This window comes from Microtus ochrogaster, unplaced genomic scaffold, assembly GCF_000317375.1.
Source record: "Microtus ochrogaster isolate Prairie Vole_2 unplaced genomic scaffold, MicOch1.0 UNK85, whole genome shotgun sequence".
Taxonomy (NCBI): Eukaryota; Metazoa; Chordata; class Mammalia; order Rodentia; family Cricetidae; genus Microtus; species Microtus ochrogaster.
The window spans coordinates 826,138-834,154 of NW_004949183.1; positions in this window are offsets into that span (position 1 = coordinate 826,138).

Sequence of the window (8,017 nt, forward strand, 5' to 3'; positions counted from 1 at the left end):
ATCCATGGTCTCTTAGTTTGTGCAGTACATCTATCCAGGACCTTCTGGCTTTCATGGTTTCCATGGAGAAGTCAGGTGTAAGTCTGATATGTTTACCTTTATAAGTTACTTGGCCTTTTTCCTTTGCGGCTCTTAATATTCTTTCTTTATTCTGTATGTTTTGTGTTTTGATTATTATATGGCGAGGGGATTTTTTTTTTGATCCATTCTATTCAGTGTTCTGTATGCTTCTTGAACCTTCATAGGTATATCTTTCTTTAGGTTGGGAAAGTTTTCTTCTATAATTTTATTAAGTATATTTTCTGGACCGTTGAGCTGCACTTCTTCTCCTTCTACTCCTATTATTCTTAGATTTGGTCTTTTTATTGTGTCCCAGATTTCCTGAACGTTTTGTGATGAGAGTTTGTTGGATTTGCTGTTTTCTCTGATCTGTGCGTTTATTTTCTCTGTGGTATCTTCAGAATCTGAGATTCTTTCTTCTATCTCTTGTATTCGGTTGGTTATTCTTGTTTCTGTAGTCTCTATTCATTTATCTAGATTTTCCATGTCCAGCCGGCCCTCTGTTTGTGTTTTCTTCCTTGCCTCCATTTCAGTTTTCAAGTCTTGAACTGTTTCCATTATCTGTTTGATTGTTTTTCCTTGATTTCCTAGGATATCATTCACAGATTTACTCAATTCTTCAAACTTTGTTATTCTTCTCATCCATTTAAGAGAGTTTTTACACCTCATGTTTAAGGGCCTCTATCACTTTCATAAAGTCAATTTTTTCTACTTCTTCTTGATTAAAGTGTAATGTCCTCCTGTTGTGTGGTCGCTGGGTTCTGGTGGTTTCATGTTGTTTTTCAGATTGTTGGGTGAACTCTTGCATTGGCACCTGCCCATCTCTTCCTCTGAATGCTCCCCTACGGATCTTCTTTTACAGGATCAGGTCTCCTTGCCCACTGATGTACTTTCCCAGTGATGCCTCTCCCCAGTGATGGCTCTCCTGTTGCCGAGATCAGATCTCCGTGCTGGTCAGGTAGCTCGTAAACAAAGGGCCTACCTTGCTTGCTGCAGGCAGGCTATTGAGACAAAGGAACTACAGCCTGGCCGGTTGCCCTCATGACTTGGTCCCAATGCCCAAAGAAGCTGAGCTGGGTGATGTTATGTGCCTGAAGAGGGGAGGGAGGCGGGGGAGGGGGGGGGGGGGGGGGGTTCTGGATGCAAGCTGGGTGGGATAGGAAGAGAGAGGCAGTATCCGGGGAGTATAGCCCCTGCAGGAAGACCAGGAAGTATAGGGGGCTGAGGAACATCTGAGTTCTGTGTAATGGGCTGCTGCCGCGGGTCAGAAACTCACTCACCCCAGTGATGGCTCTCCTGGTACCGAGATCAGATCTCCTATCATAAGTTTTTAACAGATTTTGATTGTCAATTTCAACAGCATGAATCCTTTTAGATAATCTATCAGTATCCTTTTTTAAGATTCATAACTCACTGACATGAATTGAATTGAAATGGATTAAATTGACATGAATTGTCTGTCAAATTAAGGTTGTCATTATTAATAGTATATATCCTTTCAGCTAAAGACGGTATTCTTCCTAAAAGTTTCTCATTATTTTATGCTGTTATCAAACCATTCCTTTAGGGATATTATATGAAGAACAATGCTAATAGCTGCCATGATCACAAAAATACACGTACTAGGTAGCTCATATAGCTCTTGCAGTATTCCATCTATAGTAGAAAAAAGGTGGTTAAATTCCTGGATGGTGGTACTGTCTGCAATTATCTTGGGGTTGGTTTATGATTTTAAAATTTATTTATTAATCAAATTAACTTGCCTCCATTGTAATTTTTCAGAAAATTGTTGTAGGTGTAGTAACCTTTATTGGCCAGCAGGTGTAGCAATTGCAGCAGAAAGGCAGGTCCTAGATCAGCATCTGAATTAACTGAGACTTAATTACTAACAAATTTAGTTGCTTACTTAAGAGCAGCACATCTGTATATGGAGAAGTTTTGAGTTGGGCAGAATATCAAGGAACCCAGAGCTTTTGGGCAGTCATGAGTCGCAAGGTTACTAGCTGGAGCTCGGGCCAGGCATTTGTGAATCTGACCTGGGAACACAAGCCAGAGCACCCACTACTCCCAGAGTCAGAGCTCGGTCTGATCAGTGCAGGACTGGCAGAAGCCACAGAGGAGTTTTGGCAAAAAGCCACAGGCAGCAGTAAGTCAGTCACTTAGTAGGCAGGACCAAGCCACGCGGGTGCACCAAGTCACAGCTTGGAGGACCAGTCAAACAGTATGAAGTTGAATGCCAGAGGGGTTCTTCAGCTGCAGAGGGGTAGTTCAACTGTGTGGGGCTGAAGAAGGCCTCAGGTGGGGGTCTGAGCAGGGCCCGACAATGGCGTGAACTCTAGCCACTTGGGTGCCAATTTGTTGGCACACAAATGAGTTCCACAATAAGCCCCCAAAAATGAGTATAACATAGGTTTCTTTTTTTTTTCGAGACAGGGTTTCTCTGTGGCTTTGGAGCCTGTCCTGGAACTAGACCAGGCTGGTCTCGAACTCACAGAGATCCGCCTGCCTCTGCCTCCCGAGTGCTGGGATTAAAGGTGTGCGCCACCATCGCCCTGCTTAACATAGGTTTCTTTATCTGGGAATAAACTCACAGAAAGAGTATCTGCAGTCCTCTGCATTTGTTTGGTAGTGGAACTGAATCCAGCAGCCAAGAGACCTGTGTACACTTTTCATCTGCATTTATAGTACATGAGACCATGCCCAAAGTGGGCTAGTATCTTAAAGGCCATTGGCTGAAGGAGTGCCCATAGCACCAGTGATGTGGGATGTCCTTCTGTATATGTGTTGCTCTTATTGTTTAGTTACTAAAGCTTCTTTGGCCCATAGCAGGGCAGAATATTGTCAGACTAGAAGAGATATATAGAGAGAGTAGGTGGAGTAGTGAAACTGCGGAAGGAGACAGATACTGGGCCCCATAAGCCACAGCCTTGTCCTGATACACAGATTAATAGAAATGGGTTAATTTAAGATGTAAGAGCTAGCTTAAAAAGTGCCTGAGACATTGGTCAAACAATGTTGTATTTAATACAGTTTCTGTGTCATTATTCAGGTCTGGACAGTCAGAAAATGAATGAGCAGTCTCTGTTTACAAATATACTGCAACAAGGCATAATATAATTTATGAGAGAGGAAATAAGATCAAAAGTGGAACTTCAGTCTGTGAGGAGAACCTATAGAGAGATGGGGTATGAGAAGTTGCTATTTAGAAATGAAGAAAAAGAAAGAAAAGTGAGATGGGGAAGAAGGAAAGAAGGAATAGCTTCTGAGGAAAAGATAAAACTGGCTGATAATATCTCATTGGCAACAATGGAAGCCAGATTACAGTGGAATAGCTTCAATGTACTGTAAAGAAATAACTTTTGACCTGAAATTTCAAGAATATTTGATACCATAGACAGCTCAGGCAGTACAGTGCTTGCCTTGCAAGTATAAGCATCTGAGTTTGATCCCCAGAATTTGCATTAAGAGAAAAAGGTGGGCATAGAGGCTTGTGCTTGGGAGGTAGGGAAAGAGGATTTCTGTGGCTTACTGGCGAATCAGCCTAACCTACTTGATGAGTTTCAGGCTAGCAGTACATGTTGTTTCAAAAACTCAAGTGAATGGTCCATGAGGATTGACACTCAAGGTTGTCCTTCCACTCCTCCAGCCAATAGCCGCTGAGATACCAGCCCATTGGGGCGTGGTCTCTCTCTCTTTAAAAAAGCGGCCACTTCCCTCCTCTCTCTCTTTGCTTCCTGTTCCGTTTCCGGCGACTACACTCCTTCCTGAGGGCTGTTGTCTGGGACGGTGATCTGTAAGTTTTTTCCCCTTTAAATAAATAACCATTCTATTAATCATAATTCTAAACTGGTGTGGGATTCTTTTTGACTTACGCCTTCGCCTTCATTGCCCTATGACCTATACACAGGCATACACACATGTGCACTTGCACAAGCATGAACATTCATACACATACAAGGTAGAAAGAATTGATGCAATATACCCATGTCAAGAAGTGAAATATAAAGACTTGAATTATATTTATTTTTCCTTTCCACTGTTAGGAAAAAGAAAGACTTGCAGGTACAAACTGTAAAACAATTTCTATAGTTCTAAAGTTTTGCATTTGAGTTAACTGAATTTTTATTTGCATTTGAAAGTGACACTGAAATGGGTTTGAACAGTAAAGCTCTGCTAATAAATTGAAATTGTTAAAATTTATTTACTAGATTAGGGATGAACCAACTATCTCAACATTTTCTTTCCTTCTTCACAATTAGTTTTAGAATGAATGTCTGATTGATACAAGAAAATGGTAGAAATAAGAAAGGAAAGCATAGAGTCTTTAGTTTTTATTATCTTTGACTATTATTGCCCTATTGTGGTTCAAAGTAGTCTTTTGTGCCATACTCCCTTTGAATCTTTCTGAGTTCCTATATTCATGGGCTTTCTGAACTCCATGTACAAACGGTCACAAAACATGGAAGAGAACATGCTAATTGTATTTATTTACTTTGTTCATATTTGTGCTCCACTGAACCATCAAATTTCCCTAAAAAAACATGAAGTTAATTATAGAATCATTAGAACTTTCAACACAGTGATATCAGAACACTAATGCAAGTACAAGTTATCTCTCCAGTAATCACCTATTGTAGAATATTATTTTAACTATGTAAGGTTGTGTTACATTTCCTTTTGCTGTGGGATATTACTTTAACTGTGTAAAAGTGTGTTATTTTTATGCTACATTTGTTTAATTGTGAAAAGATGTGTTGCATTTGTTTCATTTTGCCTGCCTAAGGCATCTGATTGGTCTAATAAAAAGCTGAATGGCCAATAACTAGGCAGATAAAGGATGGGAGGGGGTGGTAGGAAGAGGGACTAATTAGGAGGTGAAATCTAGATTCAGGAGGAGAAGAATGAAGAAGAGAGAATGATGGAGATGCCCAGGACAAGAAACTAGGCAGCCTCAGCTAGACAGACAGACATAAGAAGCAGTGAAAGTAAGATATACAGGAAAAAAATGAAAAGTGCTAAGGAAAAAGGAGATGGAGAGAAACAGGTTAATTTGATTTAAAAGAGATAGCTAGAAAAGAACTCATCTAAGGCTGAGCATTCAAAACTAATAAGTCTGCATGTTGTGATTTGGGAGCTGGTTGGTGGCCTAAAAGAAAAGAAAGTCTGGTACAGTCCCCAACATCCAAGAGCACTCAGCTAATTAACTGAAACATTCTTGACCTAGAGGAACTATAAGATAATAAATGCTTGGCCTGCCTTTTCGTCTGCGAGGTCCTTGGAAACCTGCAAGAGACCCTGATCCCGTGCTGAGGGGACCAGAAATGTGAGTCGGTGGCCACATGCCCTGACAGCTAGAAGTGCCACTCTCTGGGACCTTGCTAGGGAGACAGAATCCAGGTCCCCCCAATTCCCTTAGCTTTTCTGGCCATCCAGTGAGGTGTGTTCCTGCTGCTGGCTTTCTTTATCCCATCCCACCCTGCCCCCAAGGCCGCCTTTTCCTCTGCAAGGTCCTTGGAATCCTGCAAAAGACCCTGTTCCCTTTCTGAGGGGGATTGATTGGAGAGCCCGCCTTTTCACCTGTGAGGTCCTTGGAACTGAGTAACACAGCCTGCTTCAGTGCTGAGGGGATCTGAGAGCCTTCAGTGATGTGGCAAGATACAAGATCAACTCAAAAAAATCAGTAGCCCTCCTATACACAAAGGATAAAGAAGCTGAGAGGAAAATCAAAGAAACATCACTTTTCACAATTGCCACAAATAGCATAAAGTATCTTAAGGTAACACTAACCAAGGAACTGAAAGACCCATTTGATGAGAACTTTAAGTCTTTGAAGAAAGAAATTGAAGAGGATACCAGAAAATGGAAAGATCTCCCATGTTCTTGGATTGGTAGGATCAACATAGTAAAAATGGCAATCATACCAAAGGCAATCTATACATTCAATGCAATTCCTAGCAAACTCCCAACGAAATTCTTCACAGACCTTGAGAGAACAATAATCAACTTTATATGGAAAAACAAAAAAACTCAGGATAGCCAAAACAATCCTATACAAAAAAGGAACTTCTGGAGGCATTACCATTCCTGACATCAAGCTCTATTACAGAGGTACACTAATGAAAACAGCTTGGTATTGGCATAAAAAAAGAGGTTGACCAATGGAATTGAATTTAAAACCCGGATATTAATCCACACACCTACGTACACCTGATTTTTGACAAAGAAGCTAAAATTATACAATGGAAGAAAGAAAGCATCTTCAACAAATGGTGCTGGCAAAACTGGATGTCAACCTGTAGAAGAATGAAAATAGATCCGTATCTATTACCATGCACAAAACTCAAGTCCAAATGGATTAAAGACCTCAATATAAATCTGACCACACTGAACCTGATAGAAGAGAAAGTAGGAAGTAGCCTTCAATGCATGGGCACAGGAGACCACTTCCAAAATATAACCCCAGTAGCACAGACAATAAGAGCAACAATAATAAATGGGACCTCCTGAAACTGAGAACCTTCTGTAAAGCAAAGGACACAGTCACTAAGACAAAAAGACAACCTATTGAATGGGAGATCTTCACCAACCCCACATCAGAGAAAGGAGTGATCTCCAAAATATATAAAGAACTCAGGAAACTAGACATTAATATTCTAAATAACCCAATTAAAAATGGGGTACAGAATTAAACAGATAATTTTCAACAGAAGAATTTCAAATGGCCAAAAGATACTTAAGGACATGTTTAACTCCCTTAGCGATCAGGGTAATGAAAATCAAAACAACTTTGAGATACCATCTTACACCTGTCAGAATGGATAAAATAAAAATCACCAATGATAGCTTATGCTGGAGAGGATGTGGGGTAAGGGGAACACTCATGAATTGCTGGTGGGAATGCAAACTTGTGCAACTACTTTGGAAATCAGTGTGGAAGTTTCTCAGGAAATTGGGAGTCAACCTACCTCAGGATCCAGCAATTCCACTCTTGGGAATATACCCAAGAGACGCCCTATCATACTACAAAAGTTTTTGTTCAACTATGTTCATAGCATCATTATTTGTAATAGCCAGAACATGGAGACAACCTGGATGCCCCTCAACTGAAGAATGGATAAAGAAAGTGCAGAACATCTACACATTAGAGTACTACTCAGTGGTAAAAAACAATGACATCTTGAATTTTGCATGAAAATGGATGGAAGTAAAAAACACTACCCTGAGTGTGATAACCAAAACCCAAAAATATGAATATGGTATGTACTCACTCATTAGAGGATTCTATCCATAAACAAAGGACATTGAGCCTATAGTTCATGATCCCAGAGATGCTAAATAGTAAGGTGAACCCAAAGAAAAACATATATAGATTCTCCTGGAAAATGAAAGCAGACAAGATCACCAGGCAAAAGTTGGGAGCACGGGGGTGGTGGTGGGAGTAAGGGGAGAGGGGGAAAGAGAAGGGAGAGTGGGAGGCTTGGGGAGAGCTTGGGGGAGTGGGATGGTTAAGATGGAGGAAGGGCTAGGCGGTGGTGGCGCACGCCTTTAATCTCAGCACTCGGGAGGCAGAGGCAGGCAGATCTCTGGAAGTTCGAGGCCAGCCTGGTCTACAAGAGCTAGTTCAGGGACAGGAACCAAAGCTACAGAGAAACCCTGTCTCGAAAAACCAAACAAAAAAAAATGGAGGAAGGGCAGATATGGGAGCAGGGAAGAAGATATCTTAATTAAGGGAATCATTTTAGGGTTGGCAAAAGGCTTGGCTCTAGAAGGGTTCCCAGGTGTTCATGGGGATGTCCCCAGCTAAGACCCTGTGCAGGAGGGGGTGCCTGAACTGGCCTTGCCCTGTAGTCAGACTGATGAATATCTTGCATATCACCATAGAACCTTCGTCTGGCGGTGGATGGAGACAGAGACAGAGACCCACATCGGAGCACTGGACTGAGCTCCCAAGGTCCAC